At 43.6% G+C, this 26,903-nt stretch overlaps 1 pseudogene; it reads right to left on the bottom strand.

Moving 5' to 3' along the window:
- Window positions 1-26,903, bottom strand: part of LOC124527315 (carbonyl reductase [NADPH] 1-like) — a 35,908-nt pseudogene that overhangs the window by 3,298 nt on the left and 5,707 nt on the right.

Genomic DNA, 26,903 nt, shown 5'->3' with positions numbered 1-26,903 from the left:
TCCCGGGAAGATTCATGTTTTCTAATATCAAGAGGACCAGTTGTTAAGCCTCTGGACTGACAAGAGATTTTTAGAAAACACTTCAAAGTTTTAAAATGTGCCTCCTGTGGTTTTCCATGAAATACCTGGGCCCTGTAATAAGGAAGATATTGGCCCGATCAAGCACAGTCCTCTTATTTTCTGTTTCTCTGGCATTACTTTGTAAGGCTTCATTTGAAGAAGGGAGATGTAGGGAAAATGATGTGAGGTCCTCGAGGAGTGAGAAGATCCACTAGTTTGGATGTCACATGACCTCCGTCTGCAACCAGATGTGCTTGTGACCTTGAGATCCATTATTCCTCCATGTTCTTAATGGGGACCATATATAAAATGCCCAGCACGTTACATCTAGAATGTCCGCCCATCTATCCTCTCTAGAATCAATATGTCAGACAGTGTGTGTGTGTGAGTGAGATACCTTTACTGTTGTGATTTTTGCCACCAAATTCCTCAGTAGCTTTTCAGGCTATAGGATGTTGCAAAGCAGTACCTTCTTAAATGAGTGTTGAGAACACCTTCTTTAAGGTTTCCTTGCTAAGTGTAGCGTTAATAAGACTGTATTTCCAACTACTACTTTAAGTTAGTATCTGAAGAAGAATGTTCAGATTTCCAACGTTTGCTCAATTCCTTAGAGATGAGGATACTGTAATATCTTTTTGAAATAAAACCATGGAATAATTTAAAGAGAATAAATGGGAGCAACAGCTTATTTCTCTATAGAGAATAATTTTCAGGGCACCTGGGTGGCTATATCGGTTAAGTGTCCAAGGTCAGCACAGGTCATGATCACATGGTTCGTAAGTCTTGGAGACTGTAGCCTGTAGCAGTTATATATATATATATACACATATGTACATACATACATATATATATGTATGTACATATGTGTATATAGTGTTGTTTTTATGGTATCCCGGAAAGAAGATGTTTGTCATGGATTGCCAAAGTAGCAATTGAGATTCTACTGTGTTGCTCTACACATTGAGTTTCCTCACAGTCAGTGTAGAAATACAAGTTCACAGGGAGGAAATCATTAGCCCTTTTGATGTGAAACACTTTTAAAATGAGGACCCTACCCTTCTTTTCTGGGTCTACCACCTTTCATTTGGGTAAGCCTGAAAATCCCTGGTGAAGAGTGAAAAGTAATCAGTGAGTAGAGGCACCTTTAGAACAGGGATGTTAGAACATGGACAACAGCAGATGTGTTGCCCATGATATACTAGAGGCTGGTGAAAAATGCTGCCTGGCACATCCAACCATGCTCATTGGCTCTAGGTTCTTTCAGCTATAAGAGCAGATCTGAGTAGATCCTATAGGGACTCCGTGTCCTGCAAATGTAAAACACTTATTTGTCCCTTTCTATGTTTGCTTCCCCTTGAACTAAACTGTATGTAACTTCTCTTGATCTAATTAGGTGTATTAGATTTTCCAGGAAGTTTTGAATATACAGTCTATACACACAGGCATTCATAAAGAACCATTTATCCATTTCTGGTGTTCACTATTTCACTGATCTCTTTTGTCTCTGCCTTTTCACAGAAAAAAATTTTTAAAAAGGAAAAAAAAAAAAGAGGTTAGAACGGGAGGGAGCCAAAACATAAGAGACTCTAAAAACTGAGAACAAACTGAGGGTTGATGGGGGGTAGGAGGGGGGAGGGTGGGTATTGGTTATGGAGGAGGACACCTGTTGGGATGAGCACTGGGTGTTGCATGGAAAGCAATTTGACAATAAATTTCATGTTTGAAAAAAATAAAAATAAAAATAAAAAGAGAAAGAATCCTCTATAGAATTAGCAACCTAGCGAAATTAAATACTAGTAGGGATATTTCACCCTTTGGATAGGGATACTATTGACATTGAAAGAGTCCTTTTGGGCAAGGGAGGGGGGTATCACAGAGGGGCCCATGGATGGAGGTGTGAATTCAGCTCTCCACTGTTGAACTTTTTTCTGTTTAATAAACTTCCCATGAGGCCCTTCAGCATCAGAGGGCAAACGGGCAAGGAGATGAGGGTCTCTCTCCTTCTTTTGGGTTTTTAGAGCCTTTAGGTCCGGCCATGTCTGATCTCACCCACCCACCCAGGGCAGCAGGCATTCAGGAGGATCTTGTCCCCTCTCCTCTGCTCACTCAGTTTCCTGGCATGGATTCTGGACAGGACCGTGACACCAATTTTTGTCACTCCATATGCAGTATCAGGCCAGCCCTCCTTCCTGTGCACCCCGTTCTTTGTGTCTTCCACGAACTTGTTCATGAGCCCCACCAGCTCCTCCTCTGTGGTGGTTTCACTTCTGAACTTCTGCTGCAGTCCTGGGCTGCAGTTTTTAAGCGATCTGAGGCTCACTATGCTCACACATCGACCAATCTGCCTAAAATACAACACAAAATGTTATGGAGAAGGGCAAAGAAAGATGAATTCCAGTTTCTCTAAGATTTGGTACTAGAAAATTTCCACTGAAGTATCATGAGTTTGCTGTGAGCATTAATAAAGACTGCCTGCATGAGTCAAGGACAGGATGGTCCTTAACTTGTTATACCCATAATGTCTCCGATGATGCCTGAGAAATGCTCTGGTGGGGAGGGCGCCAAGCAGATGCTCCACAGGAAATCGGAAATGGCTCCTACAAGAACAGGCTAAGGAGAATATAAAGGACACTCACTGCCTTCATGAGCGGAGTACCTCCTTCCCCTGAAGGCCAGCTCTGGGACCACCCGAGGATTTCACGGTCGCTTGGGCCATGGTCTACAAACAGATCTCTACGGACCAACAAGGAGCTGACTGGTTTAAGGAGGGCAGCTACATCTACTCTGCTCAAGGATGGTAAAAGCAAATTAGTAGAGTGGCCGGACTTGCACGGTGATTTCTGTCTGTTTGGGTCTCTAACTTGCGTGTCTATAATGTTACGGCCTGAGAATATGGTCTTGGGGAGAGGCAGTGGAAAGCTGGGGATTGAAGGGTGCCAATACTGGGCGTGGCCCTGTGGAAGTCACAATGGGAATGAAGGGGAGGGATTAGCCTAGGACACGCCAGTGCTCATCATTAGAACTGCTTCCAGGACTGGAATGGGACTGGGCCAAGCAGGTGGCTATTCCAGTGTGTCTGTGGGAAGTGGCAGGCGAATCCATGACATGCGTGGAGGTGGGGGAGAGCCAGCAATGCAGAGATGGGATAATTGTGGACAGGGACTCTTGCACCCTCTGAGGCAAAAAAATTGCCGAGGACCCTTATGTTTCTCTGTAAGACAGACCAAGGTTGTAGAAGGTTATGGGAGAGACTGTCCACAGCTGGCCAGTTGGGTGAAGGTCGTAGCCTGGGAGGCTACTAATGGTCCAGACAACACACTATTTCTGGACGTGGGTTTGTGTACGCAGAAGATGCCGGTGGAGAGCGAGAGGAGAGCAGAAGATACGGGAACAATTTGCGCTGACGAGATACGTTTCTGCAGGCCAAGCAACACATTTTCACCTGCAGAGAAGTGGTTCCACAGAGAACTGTAACAGGCATCTGAAACCTTGGTTGTGTCAAGCAGGAGGCAAGGGTATGTAGGGCTCACACACGTTCACGAGCAAGGATTCACGCTCAACATGAGCGGGGCCGAGGGACATCCCTCACTGGACAGAGTTTTCGGCTTCGCTGGGGAGTGTGGGGGACAGGGGGTGGGGAGGGGATACCGAACTGAGTATACAATTCTTCCCTACATCCTCCCAACTTCCTTTGCTTCTAACTCATACAGTGGTCCCGGGACCAGAGCTGCAACTATGGACACGGGAAGCAAGGCTTATCTCTGGGCAAGAATCTGGCACCATAGCTTTAAAACTTTAGTCAGAATTCCTAAGGGCACAATGGAGTATATTGTGCCTTTCCCCATCTGGCAAAACTGGGGAGACAGTGAATGTAGCTGTACTGTGTAGTATTGAGACACCAGCTCGTTTGGGACCTGTGCAGCCCTATCCTACACGAATGTGAGTGGACCGAAATGGAAGGCACTTGCTAGATCATGCCAGAAATACCACCACTCGGGCCCAGCATCACACCCACCTTGGGGTTTCATTGGAGGCAGCGGTTTTGCGCACACGCCTCAGCTACCAGAGAAGTTTATTTTCATCATCACTTCTGCTTGAATGTGAAACGGTGTCGGATCACTTGCTTCTCGGGAGAAAGAGAGGCATAATAGCAGCCGTGTGGCCAAATTCCACAGACTGACATATAGAAGAAGAGTGCACGTGAAATCTGGTGAATTTTGTGTAAAATTGGCCTCTAGTTAGTAGTATTGTGCCAATGACAATGTCCTCATTTGATGATGTTGTAGAATGTTGTAAGATGGCACCATCTGGGGAGGGTGGGTGAAAGGTGCACACATGGGATCTGTGTTCACCAATTTGTGCCCTTTTCTTGTTTATTTCATCCTGTATTAAAAATTCACCCAACTGCCCTAAAGTCCAATCCCAGAGAAACCATGTGACAACCTGGAAATAATCCGAGGAGTCTGAGAAACCAAAGGTCGCTCTGGATGAAAAGTGCTGTGATTTCCCTTGGACTTGGCAGATTTTAATCAGTAATATACTACTGAAATAGAGAATTGGGTCCAGCATGAACTGAACTCGACTTGGATTTGTACAGAGGTGGCTGAGTGTTTTAAAGGGTGAATAAGGGTGTAGAGATGGGGAATGGAGGGGCTTGAGTAGAGTCAGGGAAGTGAAAAATTACCCAGAGTGGGTCGTGTAAACGCCATGAGGCCAGCTGTATGTGCCGCACAGAGTCTGGGAGACCGAGGCCCTATCTTTTCTGATGATTACATTTCAAAGGAAGGGCTTTCCAGTGCTTGAGAAAGACACGACTCGGTTGTAGGAGATAGATACCTACCTCAAATGGACAAAGGAAGGACCCGCAAATCGTGAATCCTTTTTAGTAAATCCTCTAAGAAAGGGTGGTGAAGGGCCTATGATCAATTGTTGGTTAGAACAAATAGTAAATTCTTTTGGCAGGTATAGAGGGCTAGGGTCATTTAGGGATATGGCTTGAGCTGTTGAAAAGCATGTTAGGGACACCTGGGTTGCTTAGTCTGCCAAGTGTCTGCCTTTGGCTCAGGTCATGATCTCACAGTTCGTGAGTTCGAGCCCGCCTCAGGCTCTGTGCTGACAGCTCGGAGCCTGGAGCCTGCTTTGGATTCTGTGTCTCCCTCTGTCTCTGCCCCTCCCCTGCTTACACTCTGTCTCACTCAAAAATAAGTAAACACTAAAAAAATATTTTTTAAGAAGAAACTCTGTGTTCGCTTTTTAAAAATATGATGTTAAGTGTTTTACTATGTGTGTGTGTGGGGGGGGGGAGTGGATGAAATCAGTTGGGCTGAGTTTGTACTTTTTATAGGTCAGGGCTGAGGTCTAGTTGAGAAGCCCCAGAACAGCCTGGCTGGAGAATGCTGAGGACAGCATCTTTGTCAATTCCCATGTTGAAATGGGAGTAGGTATTATTCTCCTCCCTCATAAGAGGAAAATACTTGTTTCATCTGATCCTTTTCTATCTCGAACGCATTTGTGTGAGAATGTGATACTTGGAGCTGCAGCAAAACTGTCTTGACACCATGAGGAAGCAAACTAACAGATGAAAATTAGAGAGAGCCTTGATCCTTGATGACGGCATGAATCATAGGTCCAAATCTGGATCCAACTATTTCCAGGCCCCCCTTCCCCCCTTCCTTTTCAAAAAACGTAATTTTAGAAAAATACACTGAAAAGTTGCAAATGTAGTAGAGAATTCCCGTGCACTCGTCATCAAATTCTCCCTATATCAACATCTTACTTTTATTGGTCACGTTTGGCAGAAGTAAAAAGGCAACGTCGAACAGCAGTAGTGACTATGCTCCGTGCTTTATTTGGATTTTACTGGCTTTCCCCTGGCGAAGTCCAGGCCAAGGTTGCCTGGTAGGGCCGGACGCTACCTGGGCTCGAGTGCCAAGCGGAGGTCAGTAGATGGAGGGATCGGGCGGGGCCTGGCGGCTTTACTGGCCGAGCCGACGCGGGACGCGCGCCCTAGGAGTTTCGTTCCCTCTACTAGGGAAGGAAAGCCTCCGCAGGCCAGCTCTACTCTGTCACACCCAGCCTTGACGCCCCGGGACCGCTGGGTCTTCTCATCCGTGACTCCGGCTGCGCGGGCCGGGGAGGAGCGGCCGTGGCGTTTCCGGGAACCTGGACGCACACGCACGCGAAGGCGCAGGCGCCGGCGCAGGCGCAGTCGCACGCCAGGAGGCGGGGGCTACATCACCGCTAGACCTCCGCGGGTCGCCTGAGGACTTGGGTTGGTCAGGACTCGAAGCGGGCGCGGCAGCTCGACCTCTCCGTGTGACGCTCGGGCTCTTGCCTTAACCCACGTTTCTCTGGGGCGCTGATTTTGGTTTCCTCGTGCGGTGTGCCCGGCGCCGCCGCCGCGAGGTGAGCCGGAAGGCCGACGGGGAGACGGAAAGCGGTGAACCCGGGGTCCCGGTCCCGGGATCCGGGAGCGCTGGAGCTCTCCGTATGTTTTCACTGTTGGGGGTGAAGAGAACAGCTCAGCTCGCAGACCCCCACCAGGCCTGGCGTTACGCTGCGACGGCCGTCACCCCCGTCACCTGGCCATCCCTCAGCGGGTGTAGCCCCTTCAACCGCGGTCGAGTCGCGCTGGGGGTGCGCGGGAGCCTGCGGCCGGGAGTTCGTACCGCCGGGGCCGAGACCCGGCCTCCCGTGCGAGTCCGTGCCTGTGGGAGCGAGGCCCGTGGCGTTCGTCGCGCTGTCACCCGGCGTCCGGGTGCGGGCGGAGCGCTGGGCACCGGAGGGGACGGGCCGCGGTTGGCCTCGGGACTTTGGGCAGATGGGCGAGCCTTCCCCCGCGGGGGTGGGGTCGCCGTAGCGCCAGGACTTCTTCCTCGTTTCCGTCCGGTGTTTAGGAGTCGAAGAGTTTAAAAGCAGTCGTGTGGTTACGCTGCATACATATGCCCGCCCCTAAGGAATATTCCTGTTGTGTCACTTACGTGTTGAGACATATGTAAGGCAGAGAACAGGAGGCTGCCAAAGTAATAGTAAAGGCCCCCTGCCCGGGCACGTCTTTGGAATAACCTTCCTTAAATCCTCTTGTTTTATAAACGTACAGGATGCGTCAAAAGCCAACCCCAGAGATCTTTGAATATTCTGCAGCTTAATTTTTTTTTAACTTAATGTATCTTGAATATAACGCATACCTTCTTGTTACTGGCTACGTAATTGTTTTTTATTTGTTAGTGTATTTATGAGAAAATGTTTTATTTACTTATTTATTTATTTTTAAAATATTTACTGTTTTGAGAGAGGGTGTGCAGGTGATGAGCAGAGAGAGGGGGGCAGAGGATCTGAAACTGGTTCTGCGTTGACAGTAGCCGGCCTGATGCAGGGCTCCAGCTCGCCAACAGGGAGATCATGACCTGATCCCAAGAGTGTCTCTGAACTGACTCAGCCACCCAGGCACCCCTATTTGTATTGTTTTTAAGTTCAAGTTAGTTAACATATAGTGTGGTATCGCTTTCAGGAGTAGAACCCGGTGATTCATCACGTACATAGGACACCTAGTGCTCATCCTGACAAATGACCTCCTTGATGCCTATCACCCTTTTAACTCCCCCTGATGCCTATCACCCTCAGGAGGGGAGGTGGGTGCAACCTCCAGCAACCCTCAGTTTATTCTCTGTATTTAAGAGTCTCTTATGGTTTGCCTCCCTCCGTTTTTATCTTATTTTTCCTTCCCTTCCCCTATGTTCATCTGTTGTGTTTCTGAAATTCCATGTATGAGTAAAATCATATGATACTTGTCTTTCTCTGATTTATTTCACTTAGGGCTACACTCTAGTTCCATCCATGTTGTTGCAAATGGCAAGACTTCCTTTTTTTGAGTACCAAGTAATATTCCCATAGTCATCTTAGATTTTTTGATCACTTCTTTGCTTTGTGTGCCTCCTTGGCTCTCATTCCTCCATACTCTGTTGCAAACACCCATTACTTATATTGATTTCAGGATCCTGGTTCTAAGAACAAATTATTTACTTCACATTGAAAGAGGGTTTTTTTTTTGTTTTGTTTTTTAATGTTTATTTATTTTTGAGAGAGACAGAGACAAAATGCAAGTGGGTTAGGGGCAGAGAGAGAAGGAGACACAGAATCTGAAACAGGCTGAGCTGTCAGCACGGAGCCCGTCGTGGGGCTCGAACTCACAAGCTGTGAGATCATGTCCTGAGCCGAAGTCGGATGCTTAACCGACTGAGCCACCCAGGCGAGCCTAAAAGAGAGTTTTAAAAAAAACATATTGAGGGGACAGGAAGATGGCGGCGTAGGAGGACGCTGGGCTCACCGCGCGTCCTGCTGATCACTTAGATTCCACCTACACCTGCCTAAATAACCCAGAAAACCGCCAGAGGATTAGCAGAACGGAGTCACCGGACCCAAGTGCAGACGAGAGGCCCACGGAAGAGGGTAGGAAGGGCGGCGAGGCGGTGCGCGCCCCACGGACTGGCGGGAGGGAGCCGGGGCGGAGGGGCGGCTCGCCAGCCAAGCAGAGCCCCCGAGTCCGGCTTGCAAAAGCCGAGGGGCCTGACGGACTGTGTTCCGACAGCAAGCGCGACTTAGCGTCTGGGAGGTCATAAGTTAACAGCTCTGCTCGGAAAGCGGGAAGGCTGGAGGACAAAGGGAGGGTGAGCTGCGGAGCCCCCGGACGACAGAGCTCAGTTTGGCGGGGAACAAAGGCGCTCGCCAGCGCCATCTCCCCCGCCCATCCCCCAGCCAAAATCCCAAAGGGAACCGGTTCGGCCAGGGAAATTGCTCGCTCCGCGCAAACACCCAACTCTGTGCTTCTGCGGAGCCAAACCTCCGGCAGCGGATCTGACTCCCTCCGGCTGCCACAGGGCCCCTCCTGAAGTGGATCACCTAAGGAGAAGCGAGCTAAGCCTGCCCCCCCCTGCCGCCGTGCACCTTGCCTCCCCACCCCAGCTAATACGCCAGATCCCCAGCATCACAAGCCTGGCAGTGTGCAAGTAGCCCAGACGGGCCACGCCACCCCACAGTGAATCCCGCCCCTAGGAGAGGGGAAGAGAAGGCACACACCAGTCTGACTGTGGCCCCAGCGGTGGGCTGGGGGCAGACATCAGGACTGACTGCGGCCCCGCCCACCAACTCCAGTTATACACCACAGCACAGGGGAAGTGCCCTGCAGGTCCTCACCACACCAGGGACTATCCAAAATGACCAAGCGGAAGAATTCCCCTCAGAAGAATCTCCAGGAAATAACAACAGCTAATGAGCTGATCAAAAAGGATTTAAATAATATAACAGAAAGTGAATTTAGAATAATAGTCATAAAATTAATCGCTGGGCTGGAAAACAGTATACAGCACAGCAGCGAATCTCTTGCTACAGAGATCAAGGGACTAAGGAACAGTCACGAGGAGCTGAAAAACGCTTTAAAGGAAATGCAAAACAAAATGCAAACCACCACGGCTCGGATGGAAGAGGCAGAGGAGAGAATAGGTGAACTAGAAGATAAAGTTATGGAAAAAGAGGAAGCTGAGAAAAAGAGAGATAAAAAAATCCAGGAGTATGAGGGGAAAATTAGAGAACTAAGTGATACACTAAAAAGAAATAATATACGCATAATTGGTATCCCAGAGGAGGAAGAGAGAGGGAAAGGTGCTGAAGGGGTACTTGAAGAGATTATAGCTGAGAACTTCCCTGAACTGGGGAAGGAAAAAGGCATTGAAATCCAAGAGGCACAGAGAACTCCCTTCAGACGTAACTTGAATCGATCTTCTGCACGACATATCATAGTGAAACTGGCAAAATACAAGGATAAAGAGAAAATTCTGAAAGCAGCAAGGGGTAAACGTGCCCTCACATATAAAGGGAGACCTATAAGACTCGTGACTGATCTCTCTTTTGAAACTTGGCAGGCCAGAAAGAATTGGCACGAGATTTTCAGTGTGCTAGACAGAAAAAAATATGCAGCCGAGAATCCTTTATCCAGCAAGTCTGTCATTTAGAATAGAAGGAGAGATGAAGGTCTTCCCAAACAAACAAAAACTGAAGGAATTTGTCACCACTAAACCAGCCCTACAAGAGACCCTAAGGGGGACCCTGTGAGACAAAGTACCAGAGACATCACTACAAGCATAAAACATACAGACATCACAATGACTCTAAACCCGTATCTTTCTATAATAACACTGAATGTAAATGGATTAAATGCGCCAACCAAAAGACATAGGGTATCAGAATGGATAAAAAAACAAGACCCATCTATTTGCTGTCTACAAGAGACTCATTTTAGAACTGAGGACACCTTTAGATTCAGAGTGAGGGGATGGAGAACTATTTATCATGCTACTGGAAGCCAAAAGAAAGCTGGAGTAGCCATACTTATATCAGACAAACTAGACTTTAAAGTAAAGGCTGTAACAAGAGATGAAGAAGGACATTATATAATAGTTACAGGGTCTATCCATCAGGAAGAGCTAACAATTATAAATGTCTATGCGCCGAATACCGGAGCCCCCAAATATATAAAACAATTACTCATAAACAGAAGCAACCTTATTGATAAGAATGTGGTAATTGCTGGGGACTTTAACACCCCACTTACAGAAATGGATAGATCATCTAGACACACGGTCAATAAAGAAACAAGGGCCCTGAATGAGACATTGGATCAGATGGACTTGACAGATATATTTAGAACTCTGCATCCCAAAGCAACAGAATATACTTTCTTCTCGAGTGCACACGGAACATTCTCCAAGATAGATCATATGCTGGGTCACAAAAAAATATATTAAAATGGTAGCAAAGAGCTGATGTGGGGCTTGGTGTCACAAATTGTGAGATCGTGACCTGAGCGGAAATCAACAGACAGATTCTTAAGTGACTGAGCTACCCAGGAGCCCAGATTTTTTTCTCCTCTAATGTTTCCTAGCTGATGGAAGCTTCATGGCTACTGTCTTTTCAAATTATGTTTGGTTGGTGCTTAGTAAATGTTGATTAGTATTGAGATATGTAAGTCACCAAAGCAAACAGTTGTGAAATCAGTTATGTGGATTTCGATGATTAATCAGCATTTAGTTGGACCTTAAAAGAAAACATTTATTTATTTATTTATTTATTTTTATTAATTTTTTTGATTGTTTATTTTGGGAGAGAAAGAGAGAGAAACACAAGCTGCGTAGGGGCAGAGAGAAGGAGAAAAAATTCCAGGCAGGCTCCCCACCATCAGCACAGAGTCCAATGCGGGGCTCCAACTCGCAAACTGTAAGATAATGACCTGAGCTGAGATCAAGAGTTCGACTCTTAACCAACTGTACCCCCCAGGCGCCTCAAGGTAGAAGTGTTTTAAAGGGAGCAGTATAGGGGCGCCTGGGTGGCTCAGTTGGTTAAGCGGCCGACTTCGGCTCAGGTCATGATTTCACGGTCTGTGAGTTCGAGGCCCGTGTCGGGCTCTGTGCCGACAGCTAGCCTGTTTCGGATTCTGTGTCCCCCTCTCTCTGACCCTCCCCCATTCATGCTCTGTCTCTCTCTCTGTCTCAAATATAAATAAACGTTTAAAAAAAAAGGGAGCAGTATAACGGGCAGTGCCTTACTGCACAAGGAATCATGATGTAACTCACAGTATAAATGTTTTGTGTTGAAAACCACTAGGGTAATGGTTTAGCAAATAATATACGCTTGTGTATTTAAATCCTTGTAAGTACAAAGAACAGTGCTTATCATACAACTGGAAAGAAAGGCAAAGAAAAAGCTTTTATATTAGATTGGGCACCTGAACAGAAAGTGCAATTTTAATATGAAGATGGCAAGAGGACGAACAAGCCAGATCAGAAGATGGAAACTCTTCAGAAGTTCTGTATCAAGAGGAGGCACAGTTTTGATCTTTTGGTGCCAGTGATGAAAAAAAAAGGAATCCTTTGTTGATGGTTATTCACAGACACACGTAGCTTTTCTCAAAGGCACGTGGGCCACTGCTCTGAACCACACAAATAGACTGCTTGAAAAGCATTGGTATACATTTCAAGGATGGAGAAGAGGCTTGGGCTTGGGAAGACGGGTGCTGGAGCACTGTTACCAAGGTGTGGATATCACAGTGGGTTAAGTGCAAATAAGGATCTCGTGTGGGAGCACAATGTTGAGCATGGGGAAATGTGTTCCTGCTTGACACCAAGGACAAGGCACATCAGCACTAAGCACCTTCTGATAGGGGGAGGACATCTCATAAATAGATTTGGTGCAAATTCATCCATCCATCCATCCATCCATCCATCCATCCATCCATTCCATGTTCATTGAGCCTTGACCCTGTGGTTGGTGCTGGTGATATGATGGCAAAGGAGATGACCAGGTTGCTGCCCCTGTTGAACAGATATTCAAGTGGAAAGATGGGCCATATGGCAACCAACAAACACATAGATTAAGTCGATTGTGATTAGCACCTTGAAGAGGAGAAGCAGGGTGCTGTGGCAAAGGATAATGGCTTGGTAGATATTTTACATGGGGAATCAGGGAGGCTTTCCTGCGGTGGGATCACGTAGACCTTGTAAGTTCATCTGTGTTGTCGCAAACAGCAGGATATCCTCCTTTTTTGTGGTTGAATGATGTTCCATCGTGTATATACTACACTTTCTGCATCCATTTGTCTGTGGACACTTAGGTTGTGTCCATGTCTTGGCTATGATAAATAATGCTGTAATAAGCATGGGAATGCAGCTATCTCTTTGATTCCATTTTCCATATGCCCAGAAGTGGAATTGCTGGATCATGTGGTAGTTCTATTTTTAGTTTTTGATAAGTGTTACTTATTTATTTCTTTATGTATGTATGTATGTATGTATGTATTTATTTATTTATTTATTGTTTGATTATTTTTTTTATTTTCCTTATAATCATTTTGATTTTGTACTGCCACATTGTTATCAAGCAGCATTATGGAATGTTCCTTGGGTCCGCAGCTCTGAACTCTCCAACTATTATATGCGTCTCCTTTTCCAACTTTATTTTTTTAAATTTATTTTTATTTAAAAAATTTTTTTGGATATAATTTATTGTCATATTGGCTAACATATAGTGGGTACAGTGTGCTCTTGGTTTTGGAGGTAGATTCCCGTGGTTCATCGCTTACACACAACACCAAGTGCTCATCCCAACAAGTGCCCTCCTCAATGCCCATCACCCATTTTCCCCTCTCCCCCACCCCCCTCAATGCACCCTCAGTTTGTTCTCTGTATTTGAGTCTCTTATGGTTTGCCTCCCTCCCTCTCTGTTTGTAGCTATTTTCTTCCCCTTCCCTTCCCCCCGGTCTTCTGTTACGTTTCTCAAAATCCACATATGAGTGAAAACATATGATATGTTTCCTTCTCTGTCTGACGTATTTCACTTAGCATAATACCTTCCAGTTCCATCCACATTGCTTCAAATGGCATGATTTCATTCTTTCTCATTGCCAGGTAGTATTCTATTGTGTATATATATATATATATATATATATACATATATATATATATATATATATATATATATATATATATATATATATATATACAGAGAGAGAGAGAGAGAGAGAGAGAGACCACATTTTCTTTATCCATTCATCAGTTGATGGATATTTAGGCTCTTTCCATAATTTGGCTGTTGTTAAAAGCCAAATACAAACATTGGGGTACATGTGCCCTGTGAATCAGCATTCCTGTATCCTTTGGATAAATTCGTAGGAGTGCTTTTGCTGGGTCATAGGGTAGTTCCATTTTTAATTTTTTGAGGAACTTCCACACTGTTTTCCAGAACAGCTGCACCAGTTTGCATTCCCACCAACAGGGCAAGAGGGTTCCTGTTTCTCCACATGCTTGCCAGCATCTATAGTTTCCTGATTTGTTCATTTTAGCTGCTCTGACTGTTGTGAGGTGGTATCTCAGTGTGGGCTTCGATTTGTATTTCCCTAATGATGAGTGACGTTGAGCATCTTTTCATGTGTCTGTTGGCCATCTGGATGTCTTCTTTGGAAAAGTGTCTATACATGTGTTCTGCCCATTTCTTCATTTGATTATTTGTTTTTCGGCTGTGTAGTTTGGTTACGTTCTTACAGATTTTGGATACTAGTCCTTTATCCGATATGTCATTTGCAAATATCTTTTCCCGTTCTGTTGGTTGCCTTTTAGTTTTGTTGATTGTGTCCTTTGCAGTGTAGAAGCGTTTTATCTTGATGAGGTCCCAATAGTTCATTTTTGCTTTTAATTCCTTGCCTTTGGTGATGAGTTGAGTAAGAAATTACTGTGCCTGGGGTCAGAGAGGTTGTTGCCTGCTTTCTCCTCTAGGGTTTTGATGGCTTCCTGTCTCACATTTAGGTCTTTCATCCATTTTGAGTTTCTTTTTGTGTATGGTGTAAGAAAGTGGTCCAGGTTCATTCTCCTGCAATGTTGCTGTCCAGTTCTCCCAGCACCATTGCCTAAAGAGACTGTCTTTTTTCCATTGGGTACTCTTTCCTGCTTTGTCAAAGATTAGTTGGCTGTACATTTGTGGGTCCAATTCTGGGTTCTCTGTTTTCTTCCATTGGTCTATGTGTCTGTTTTTGTGCCAATCATGACCTTTGTGCGAGATCATGACCTGAGCCAAGTCAGAGGCTTAACCGACTGAGCCACCCAGGCATCCCAAGTGAATAATTCTTGTTATATGCTGTTGAATTCGATATGCTAGTATCTTGTTGAGAATTTTTTGCATCCATGTTTATCAGAGATATTGGCCTGTAGTTCTTTTTTGTGGGGTCTCTGTCTGGTTTGGGAATCAAGGTAATGCTGGCTTCACAGAATGAGTCCAGAAGTTTTCCTTCCCTTTCTGTTTTCTTGGAACAGCTTGGGAAGGATAGGTATTGTCTCAGCTTTAAATGTCTGGTAGAAATCCCCAGGGAAGCCATCTGGCCCAGGATTCTTATTTGTTGGGAGAGTTTTGATACCTGATTAGATTTCTTCAGTGGTTACGGGTCTGTTCCAATTTTCTATTTCTTCCCGTTTGAGTTTCGGTAGCGTGTGGATGTTTAGGAATTTGTCCATTTCTTCCAGGTTGTCCAGTTTGTTGGCATATAATTTTTCATGGTGTTCTCTGATAATTGTTTGTATTGCTGGGGCGTTTTTTTTTTTTTTCCCCCAAGAACCAGCTCTTAGTTTCATTGATCTGTTTTGGTTTTTTGTTTTGTTTTGTTTTGTTTTGTTTTGTTTTGTTTTTTGGATTCTATATTGTTTACTTCTGCTCTGATCTTCATTCTTTCTCTTCTTCTCCTGGCCTTGGGGTTTCTTTGCTGTTCTGCTTCTAGTTCCTTTAGATATGCTATCAGATTTTGTATTGGGAATTTCTCTTGTTTCTTGAGATAGGCCTGGATTGCAATGTACTTTCCTCTTATGACTGCCTTTGTTGTATCCCAAAGGGTTTGGACTGTCGTGTTTTCATTTTCATTTGTTTCCGTGTATTTTTTAATTTCTTCTTTAATTGCCTGGTTGACCCATTCATTCTTTAGTAGGATGTTCATTTACCTCCATGCATTTGGAGGTTTTCCAAACTTTTTCCTGTGGTTGATTTCAAGTTTCATAGCGTTGTGATCTGAAAATGTGCATGGTATGATCTCAGTTCTTTTATATTTATTGAGGGCTGTTTTGTGACCCAGTATGTGATGTATCTTGGGGAATGTTCCATGTGCACTCGAGAAGAATGTGCATTCTGCTGCTTTTGGGTGAAGAGTTCTGAATATATCTGTGAAGTCTATCTGGTTCAGTGTATCATTCAGGACCATTGTTTCTTTATTGATTTTCTGCCTAGTTGATCTGTCCATTGTTGTAAGTGGAGTATTAAAGTCCCCTGAAATTACCACAGTCTTATCAGTAAGATTGCTTGTGTTTGTGGTTAATTGTTTTATATATTTGGGTGTCACCAAATTGGGTGCAGAAACATTTATAATTGTTAGCTCTTCTTGATGGATAGACCTCGTAATTATTATACAATGCCCTTCTTCATCTCTTGTTACAGCCTTTACTTTAAAATCTAGTTTGTCTGATACAGGTATGGCTACTCCAGCTTTCTTTTGACTTCCAGTAGCATGATAGATAGTTCTCCATCCCCTCACTCTCAATCCGAAGGTGTCCTCAGGTTTAAAATGGGTCTCTTGTAGATGGGTCTTGTTTTTTGTTTTTTTTTTTGTTTTTTGTTTTTATCCATTCTGATACCCTATGTCTTTTGATTGGAGGATTTGGTCCATTTACATTCAGTGTTATTATTGAAAGATATGGATTTGTGTCATTGTGCTGTCTGTAGGTTTCGTGCTTGTAGTGATGTCTCTGGTCCTTTGTGGTCTTTGCAACATTCCACTCACAGAGTCCTCCTTTGGATCTCTTGTAGGACTGGTTTAGTATTGATGAAGTCCTTCAGTTTTGTTTGTCTGGGAAAACGTTTATGTCTCCTTTTATTCTGAATGACAGCCTTGCTGGATAAAGGATCCTTGGCTGCATATTTTTCCTATTCATCACGTTGAATATTTCCTCTGCCACTCTCCCTCTGGACTGCCAAGTTTTAGCAGATAGGTCTGCTAGTACCCTTCTGTGTCTACCCTTGTAGGTTAAGGCCCTTTTGTTCCTAGCTGCTTTCATAATTCTGTCTTCATCTTTGTATTTTGCCAGTTTCACTATGATATGTTGTGCAGAAGATCAATTCCTGTTACGTCTGAAGGGAGCTCTCTGTGCCTCTTAGACTTCAGTGTCTGTTTCCTTCCCCAGATTGCGGACGTTCTCAGCATGATTTGTTCCAGTACACCTTCCGCCCCTTTCTCTCTCTCTTCTTCTTCTGGAACTCCTATGATACAGATAATATGTTTCATCAAATCGCTTAGTTCTCAAAGTCTCCCCTCGTGGTCTAGAAATTTTTTTATCTCTCTTTTTCTCAGCTTCATCTTTTCCATAATTTTATCTTCTATTTCGCTTATTCTCCCCTCTGCCCCATCAATCCTCGCTGTCACTACCTCGTTTATTTTGCACCTCATTTACAACATTGTTTAATTCATCATGACTATTTGTTAGTTCCTTGATGTCTATAGCAATAGATTCTCTGCTGTCTTCTATGCTTTTTTCAACCCCAGTAATTAATCTTACGACTATTATTCTAAATTCTTTATCAGTTGTATTGTTTATATCTGTTTTGATAATTCTTTAGCTGTCATTCCTTCCTGGAATTTCTTTTGAGGAGAGTTCTTCCATTTCACCATTTTGGCTCATTTTCTGTTCCTTATGTGTTTTAAAAGCTTGTTATGTGTCCCACACCCATGAGCAGTACTATGTTAAAGAGGGGTCATACATTATCCAGGGCCTGGCCTTTCAGCAGGTGTTTTTTGGAATGTGTTACTTGCTCTCTGTTGTCGTGACCCTGGTTGCTTTATCTTCCTACTCAATAGTGATGTTTTGGACCCTCCACCAGGTGTGCCTTGAAGTAGCCCCGGAAAAGGAAACAAACAAAACAAAACACAAGCAAACAAAGAAAAACAAAAAAACCCACAAAAAACATACAAAATACCAGCAATAACAAAAAAAACAATGGGGTGGGGTGGGGTGTATGGAAGAGGTCTTATCCCATACAAAGAGATTAATGACAGGGGCGAGGAAAAAGGAAAGAAAAGAAAATTGATCAGGCAGAGAAACTATAGGGCTTACTCCAGAGAGGGAGGAAAATAAAGGAGATAAAGAACAGGTGTGAAGAGAACAGATTACATATGTCTGTTTAAGCAAACCAACACACAGAATAACCAGACTAGAGGAGGGAAGAAATAAGGATAAAAGGAAAAAAGAAAACATATCTAATAAAAATTGTCCAAGAGTTAAATCAGAAAATGCAAAACTGCTGGGTGCCCTGAAAGCCCCACGGTTAGAGATTGAATCTTTCTCTGTCCTGGTCCATCGTTTTTCTCTAGTCCATATACAGTCCTACACTTCCACAGCCCCTCTTCTCTTCCCTTTGTCTCGCCACAGAAGGGGATCCCTCCCATCTGAGCCTATGCTCCCTGTTTTATCTCTCCCAGTTCACAATCACACACCTTTGACATGCCAGGTTGTCCCTGTGGGCCCCTGGAGATGTCTCAGTCACTCTGCAGCCCGGACTCTTGGAATTCAAAGTCCTTTGGCCTCAACCCTGTTGTGATTGAGGGACGAGGGAACTTTTTGTCCCCCTACTGCTCCGCCATGTTGGATCTGAGTCATTTATCATTTGTAGCTGGAGGGGGCATTCTAGCAGCTAGGTGTCACAGGACTTGGAACCCACACAGGGTTGGGGAACAATGACAGGCAAGCCAAATGCAAAACGGAAGGGTCTCACAGGTGGAAAGGTGCGCAAGTCTGACCTCTTGCCCCAGGCAACAACAGGATACCTAATGTCAGACATGAAGCCATCAAAATCCTAAAGGACAAAGCAGGCCAAAACCTCTTTGACCTCAGCTGTAGCAACTTCTCAGCACGTCTCCGGAGGCAATGGAAACAAAAGCAAAAATTGTGGGGGGCCGGGCCCCGGTGCCAGGCTGAGACCGGGTCGAGCAACGTTCCCTGTTGACTCAAGCCAACCCGGTGGTTCCCCCTCCCATTCATGTGGGAGGCCGGGCCCCGGCGCCAGGCTGAGACCGGGTCGAGCAACGTTCCCTGTTGACTTAGCCAACCCGGTGGTTCCCCCTCCCATTCCCTCACTTTCAAGGGCATACGAAAGCCTTGTCAAGGCTGAGAAAGTTAACTCCTGAAGCCTGTGGTCTGCAGGTGTTGGCAGTAATGCTACCTTCCTTTTTCTACCCCGAGTCAGATAGAAACAAACATGGAAATTGTGTTTTGCTAGCAATCTTATCAACAAGGTCTTGTTGTGACCCGTCTAGAAAATGCACAAGAAACACAGAACTAAATGTTTTGGTTGGCAGCGATTATGTGAAACCTGTTTATTCTTAGAATGGCCTGACCCATAAGAGTCTGGATATAAAAGATTGTGTACAGCAACAATGAAGCCGTCACTTGGGCCATCAGCCCAGGGGACCCTCCTGTTCCCAAACTTTCTCTTCTCTCCTTTTTTCTTGCATTCCCCTACCCTCAGGACCCTGACCTCGGTGTTTGTCACGCCGGTCGCGACAAAAAATGAACTATTGGGACTCATGAAAATAAAAAGCTTCTGCACGGCAAAGGAAACAATCAGCAAAACTGAAAGGCAACCAACGGAATGGGAGAAGATATTTGCAGTTGAGGCAGTTTGAGATGATGGTGGGGTTCATGGCATTCGGAGCTGACAGCCAAGGAATAATTCTTAAGACGTCTTTGGTGTAAAAAGGTACTTTTATTAAAGCACAGGTCCAGGACCCACGGACAGGAGAGATGCTAAGTGTTATTTATTTAAGTGATCTCTGCACCCCAAGTGGGGCTTGAACTCATGACTCCAAGATCAAGAGGTGCATGCTCTTCGGACTGAACCACCCAGGCGCCCCCTCTATTTTTAGTTTTTTTTTTTTAAATGAGAATTTCATTTTAATTTTTTTTTTAATTTACATCCAAATTAGTTAGCATGTAGTGCAAAGATTTCAGGAGGAGATTCCTTAGTGCCCCTTACCCATTTAGCCCATCCCTCCTCCCACAAGTTTGTTCTCCATATTTATGAGTCTTATGTTTTGTCCCCCTCCCTGTTTTTATATTATTTTTGTTTCCCTTCCCTTATGTTCATCTGTTTTGTCTCTTAAAGTCCTCATATGAGTGAAGTCATATGATACTTGTCTTTCTCTGACTAATTTCACATAGCATAATACCCTCCAGTTCCATCCACGTAGTTGCAAATGGCAAGATTTCATTCTTTTTGTATGCCGAGTAATACTGTGTGTGTGTGTGTGTGTGTGTGTGTGTGTGTGTGTGTGGTGTATATATGTATATATACCACATCTTCTTTATCCTTTCATCCATCGTGGACATTTGGGCTCTTTCCATACTTTGGCTATTGTTGATAGTGCTGCTATAAACATTGGGGTGCATGTGTCCCGTCGAAACAGCACACCTGCATCCCTCGGATAAATACCTAGTAGTGCAGTTGCTGGGTTGTAGGGTAGTTCTATTTTTAGTTTTTTGAGGAACTTCCATACTATTTTCCACAGTGGTTGCAGCAGCTTGCATTCCCACCAACAATGCAATAGAGATCCTCTTTCTCTGCATCCTCGCCAACATCTGTTGTTGCCTGCGTTGTTAACGTTAGCCATTCTGACAGGTGTGAGGTGGTATCTCATTGTGGTTTTGATTTGTGTTTCCCTGATGATGAGTGACGTTGAGCATTTTTTCATGTGTTGCTTGGCCATCTGGATGTCTTCTTTGGAGAAGTGTCTATTCATGTCTTTTGCCCATTTCTTCACTGGATTATTTGTTTTTTGGGTGTTGAGTTTGATAAGTTCTTTATAGACTTTGGATACTAACCCTTTATCTGATACGTCGTTTGCAGATATCTTCTCCCATTCTGTCGGTTGCCTTTTAGTTTTGCTGATTGTTTCCTTTGCTGTGAAGAAGCTTTTTATTTTGATGAGGTCCCAGTAGTTCATGTTTGCTTTTGCTTCCCTTGCCTCTGGAGACGTGTTGAGTAAGAAGTTGCTGTGGCCAAGATCAAAGAGGTTTTTGCCTGCTTTCTCCTTGAGGATTTTGATGGCTTCCTGTCTTACACTGAGGTCTTTCATCCATTTTGAGTTTATTTTTGTGTGTGGTGTAAGAAAGTGGTCCAGGTTCATTGTTCTGCATGTCGCTGTCCAGTTTTCCCAGCACCACTTGCTGAAGAGACTGTCTTTATTCCATTGGATATTCTTTCCTGCTTTGTCAAAGATTAGTTGGCCGTACGTTTGTGGGTCCATTTCTGGGTTCTCTATTGTGTTCCATTGATCTGAGTGTCTGTTCTTGTGCCAGAACCATACTGTCTTGATGATTACAGCTTTGTAGTATAGCTTGAAGTCCGGGATTGTGATGCTCCTGCTTTGTTTTTCTTTTTCAAGATTGCTTTGGCTATTCGGGGTCTTTTCTGGTTCCATACAAATTTTAGGATTGTTTGTTCTAGGTCTGTGAAGAATGCTGGTGTTATTTTGATAGAGATTGCATTGAATATGTAGATTGCTTTGGGTAGTATCGACACTTTAACAATATTTGTTCTTCCTATCCAGGAGCATGGAATCTTTTTCCATTTTTTTGTGTCTTTCTTCAATTTCTTTCGTAAGCTTTCTGTAGTTTTCAGTGTATAGATTTTTCACCTATTAGGTTAGATTTATTCCTAGGTATTTTATGGTTTTGGGGGCAATTGTAAATGGGATCGATTCCTTGATTTCTCTTTCTGTTGCTTCGTTGTTGGCGTATAGGAATGCATCCGATTTCTGTGCGTTAATTTTATATCCTGCAGCTTTGCTGAATTCATGAACAGTTCTAGCAGTTTTTTGGTGGAATCTTTAGGGTTTTCCATATAGAGTATCGTGTCATCTGCGAAGAGTGAAAGTTTGACCTCCTCCTGGTCGATTTGGATGCCTTTTATTTCTTTGTGTTGTCTGATTGTAGAGGCCAAGACTTCCAATACTATGTTGAATAACAGTGGCGAGAGTCGACATCCCTGTCTTGTTCCTGACCTTAGGGGGAAAGCTCTCAGTTTTTCCCCGTTGAGGATGATATGAGCCTTGGGTTGTTCATATATGGCTTTTATGATCTTGAGGTATGCTCCTTCTATCCCTACTTTCTTGCGTTTTTTTTTTATCAAGAAAGGATGCTGTATTTTGTCAAATGCTTTCTCTGCATCTATTGAGAGGATCATATGGTTCTTGTCCTTTCTTTTATTGATGTGATGAATCATGTTACTTGTTTTGCGATCATTGAACCATTGAGCCCTGCATCCCGGGTATAAATCCCACTTGGTCGTGGTGAATAACTTTTTTAATATATTGTTGGATCCGGTTGGCTAATATCTTGTTGAGGATTTTCGCATCCATGTTCATCAGGGAAATTGGTCTATAGATCTCCTTTTTAGTGGGGTCTCTGTCTGGTTTTGGAATCAAGGTAATGCTGGCTTCATAGAAGGAGTTTGGAAGTTGTCCTTCCATTTCTATTTTTTGGAACAGCTTCAAGAGAGTGGGCGTTAACTCTTCCTTAAATGTTTGGTAGAATTCCCCTGGAAGGCCATCTGGCCCTGGACTCTTGTTTTTTGGGAGATTTTTGATTACTAATTCGATTTCTTTACTGGTTATGGGTCTGTTCAAATTTTCTATTTCTTCTTGTTTCAGTTTTGGTAGTGGATATGTTTCCAGGAATTTGTCCATTTCTTCCAGATTGCCCATTTTATTGGCATATAATTGCTTATAATATTCTCTTATTATTGTTTTTATTTCTGCTGTGTTGGTTGTGATCTCTCCTCTTTCATTCTTGATTTTATTTATTTGGGTCCTTCCCTTTTTCTTTTTGATCAGACTGACTAGTGGTTTATCAATTTTGTTGATTCTTTCGAAGAACCAGCTTCTGGCTTCATTGATCTGTTCTACTGTTTTTTGGTTTCAACAGCATTAATTTCTGCTCTAATCTTTATTATTTCCTGTCTTCTGCTGGCTTGGGGTTTTATTTGCTGTTCTTTTTCCAGCTCTTTAAGGCATAAGGTTATGTTGTGTAGATCTTTGTTTCTTTCTTCTTTAGGAAGATCTTTCTTCTTTAGGAAGGCCTGGATTGCTATATACTTACCTCTTATGACCGCCTTTGCTGCGTCCCAGACGTTTTGGGTTGTGGTGTTATCATTTTCATTGGCTTCCATATACTTTTAATTTCCCCTTTAACTTCTTCCTTAGCCCATTCATTCTCTCATGGGATGTTCTTCAGTCCAAGAATTTGTTACCTTTCCAAATGTTTTCTTGTGGTTGATTTTGAGTTTCATAGTGTTGTGGTCTGAAAATATGCATGGTATGATCTCGATCATTCTGCACTTGCTGGGGGCTGATTTGTGTCCCAGTATGTGGTCTATTCTGGAGAACAGTCCATGTGCACCAGAGAAGAATGTATATTCTGCTGCTTTAGGATGAAATGTTCTGAATATATCTGTTAAGTCCATCTGGTCCAGTGTGTCATTCAAAGCCATTGTTTCCCTGTTGATTTTTTGATTAGATGATCTGTCCATTGCTGTGAGTGGGGTGTGGAAGTCTCCTACTATGATGGTATGACTATCAATGAGTTTCTTTATGTTTGTGATTAATTGGTTTATATACTTGGGTGCTTTCACATTTGGCGCATAAATGTTTACAATTGTTAAGTCTTCTTGGTGGATAGACCCCGTGATTATGATATAATGCCTTTCTGCCTCTCTTGATACAGTCTTTATTTTAAAGTCTAGATTGTCTGATGTAAGTATGGCTACTCCGGCTTTCTTTTGTTGACCATGATAGCATGATAGATGGTTCTCCATCCCCTTATTTTCAATCTGAAGGTGTCTTTAGGTCTCAAGTGGGTCTCTTGTAAACAGCATATAGATGGATCTTGTTTTCTTATCCATTCTGTTAGCCTGTGTCTTTTGAATGGAACATTGAGTCCACTGACGTTTAGAGTGAGTACTACCATTACAATGCTTGTAGAGTTGGAGTTTCTGGTGGTGTTCTCTGGTCCTTTCTAATGTTTGTTGCTTTTGGTATGTATATATATATATATATATATATATATATATATATATATATATATTCATCTTTTCTCCCCTCAGAGAGTCCCCCTTATAATTTCTGGCAGGGCTGGTTTAGTGGTCACAAACCTCTTTAATTTTTGTTTGTCTGGGAAACTTTTTATCTCTCCTTCTATTTTGAATGACAGCCTTGCTGGATAAAGACTTCTTGGCTGCATATTTTTCTGATTCAGCACATTGAATATATCCTGCCACTCCTTTCTGGCCTGTCAAGTTTCTGTGGATAGGTCTGCTGCAAACCTGATCTGTCTTCCCTTGTGGGTTAGGGACTTTTTTTTCCCTTGCTGCTTTCATGATTCTCTCCTTGCCTGAGTATTTTGTGAATTTGACTATGATATACCTTGTTGATGGTTGGTGTTTGTTGAAACTAATGGGGGTCCTCTGTGCTTCCTGGATTTTGATGTCTGTGTCTTTCCCTAGGTTAGGAAAGTTTTCCGCTATGATTTGCTCACATAACCCTTCTACCCCTATTTCTTTCTCTTCCTCTTCTGGGGCCCCTATGATTCTGATGTTGTTCCTTTTTAATGAGTCACTGATTTCTCTAATTCTTAAATCATGCTCTTTTGCCTTAATCTCCCTCTTTATTTCTGCTTCATTATTCTCCATAAGTTTGTTCTCTATATTGCTGATTCTCTGTTCTGCCTCATCCATCCTTGCCAGCGTGGCATCCATTCGTGATTGCAGCTCAGTTATAGCATTTTTTAAATTTCATCCTGACTAGTTTTTACTTCTTTTATCTCCGCAGAAAGGGATTCTAGTCTATTCTCAACTCCAGCTAATATTCTTATTATCGTGATTCTAAATTCTGGTTCAGACATCTTGCTTGTATCTGTGTTGGTTAAATCCCTGGCTGTCATTTCTTCGTGCTCTTTCTTTTGGGGTGAATTCCTTCATTTCATCATTTTGAAGGGAGAAAAGGAATTAATGAGGTAAAAAAATTAAAATTAAAAAATAGTAAGATCAAAAAATTGAAAACACACACACAAAATCGAGTAAATGACTAGGTGTGTTTGGTCTGGGTGTTGAAAGTATTTTGATAGATTAGAGAAAAAAGGTGGGGGGGAAAGAACAAAAAAAGGAAATCATTTGAAAATTTGAAAAAGTGAGTACACTGAAGGAGAATAAAATAAAGTGATGGAAGTAAAAGAGAGTTTGAAATAATTTACACACAAGTAAAAAATATAGTAAAAAATTAAATATTTTTAATAAAAATTGAAAATAAAAATGGATTTTTTCTCTTTCTGTATTCAAGAAAAAGAAGTGAAAAAGAGAGAAAACAAAGAAAATTGAATAGGTGGACCTGCTAACAGATTGAAATACGACTGAAATTGCTTTGTTTTCCCCTAGAATTCAGACTATGAAGTACTTTATAGTCCAGAAACTGAGCAGGTCGTGAGACTTGTGTTCCTGAAGAGTGAGGTGGGCCCAGTTGGGCAGGGCTTAGTGTAATGGCTCCGTTCTCCACTAAATGGCGCTGCTAGCCTACTGAGGTGGATTGTTGTGATGCCCGTAGGTGCATTTGCGCAGGCGCGGGAGCAGTGAAAATGGCGTCACCCAGCTGCCCAGTCTCTAGTATCGGAACTCTGTTCTCCCGGATCAGCAATCACGCACCTGTCCTCTGTCTTCAACTTTTGTCCACTCCCCACTTTTTCGGTGTCCACGACCAAGCCCCAGGCAGTACCTGTGCCCCGAATTTTGTCTCAGATGTGGCTGTTTTCCCCTTACTTCTGAAGGACTGTGGCTTTGACCCGTTCTGCCCCTCTGTGGGAGGGTCTCACTGAACAATGGCTGAATGCCAGCTGCACTCAGGAACGCTCGCTTGCTGGACCCTGTTGCTGCCGGTGCCCTGAGACTGTGGCCAGGTGCCAGCCTGCCTCAGGAAAAGTTTGCAAGATAGTGTAGCAGCAGCGTTTCAGGGATTATGGGAAATCACAACACACATCTGGCACCAGGCTTCACCCTTAACGACCGTGTTCCAGCACCAGCAAATGTGGCCATTCTCTGGGGTCTGCTAGGCCCAGGTTACCTCGCAGCCTCTACCAAATGTCCTTCCAGCAGTGGAACCGCTTCTCCCCGCGTGGCCTGTGAACCTGCCAGACCCCACTCTGTTCCTAGGGATTCGCTGTTCCCACCAGAGCATCTCCAGGTATGGAGCGGCGGAGTTGCAGACTCTGTGCTCCCCTTGTTTACGGTCTTAATGGAATTTAAACCCTCTGCTTTCTCCTTTGTTAGTTTAGTCCCTGTGGCTGTTTCCACTTTTCCACTTTGTGTGCAGCTGCTTTTGGGGAGGGGTGCTTTTCCCATATCCCCCCTCCCCCTCCCCGTCTCTGTCCTCTCTTTGCCCGCAAAAGCAGCTCCCTGCCCACCGGGACTTCTCATTCCCCAAGTTCACCTCTCCGCGCCGCATACCTGCTGACTTCTGTGGTTCAGGTTGTGCAGATTGTTGTGTTAATCCTCCAATCAGTTTTCTAGGTGTGCAGGATGGTTTATTGTTGGTCTGGCTGTATTTCATGGGCGTGAGACACACACAAAACTTCCATGCTCTTCTGCCATCATCTCTATGTTTAGTTTTTAAAGGAACCTCATGCTGTTCTCTATATTGGCTGCATCAACTTACATTCGTAGCAACAGTGCATAAGAATTCCCATTTCTCGACATCCTGCCCAGCATTGTTTTAATCTCTTGTCTTTTTGATGATCATCATTCTAACAGGTTGAGGTAGTATCTCACGACTTTGATTTGCATTTCCCAGGTGATGAGTGATGTTGAGTACCTTTTAATATACCTGTTGGCCATTGGTATATTTTCTTTGGAAAAATGTCTATTCAAATCCTTTGCCCATTTTTCAAATGGATTATTTGGTTTTTTGTGGGTATTTTTGCTATTGTGTTGTATAATTTTTTAATATATTTTTGATATTTACCTCTAACTCTCTCTCTCTCTCTCTCTCTCTCTCTCTATATATATATATATATATATATATATGTTTTGGAAATATTACTTCTCAGTCTGCAGGTTGTCTTTTCATCTTGTTGATGGTTTCCTTTGCTGTAGAAAAGATTTTTAATTTGATGTAGTCCCACTTGTTTGTTTTTTGTTTGGTTGTTTGTGCTTTAGATATCATGTCAAAAAAA

The sequence above is a fragment of the Lynx rufus genome, unplaced genomic scaffold (genome assembly GCF_022079265.1).
Source record: "Lynx rufus isolate CCGP_SWC_20201006 ecotype Redwood Valley unplaced genomic scaffold, mLynRuf1.p SCAF_5, whole genome shotgun sequence".
In the NCBI taxonomy this organism is placed as follows: Eukaryota; Metazoa; Chordata; class Mammalia; order Carnivora; family Felidae; genus Lynx; species Lynx rufus.
The sequence above is the reverse complement of the archived record's forward strand: the minus strand, read 5'-3'. Positions and strand labels throughout refer to the sequence as shown.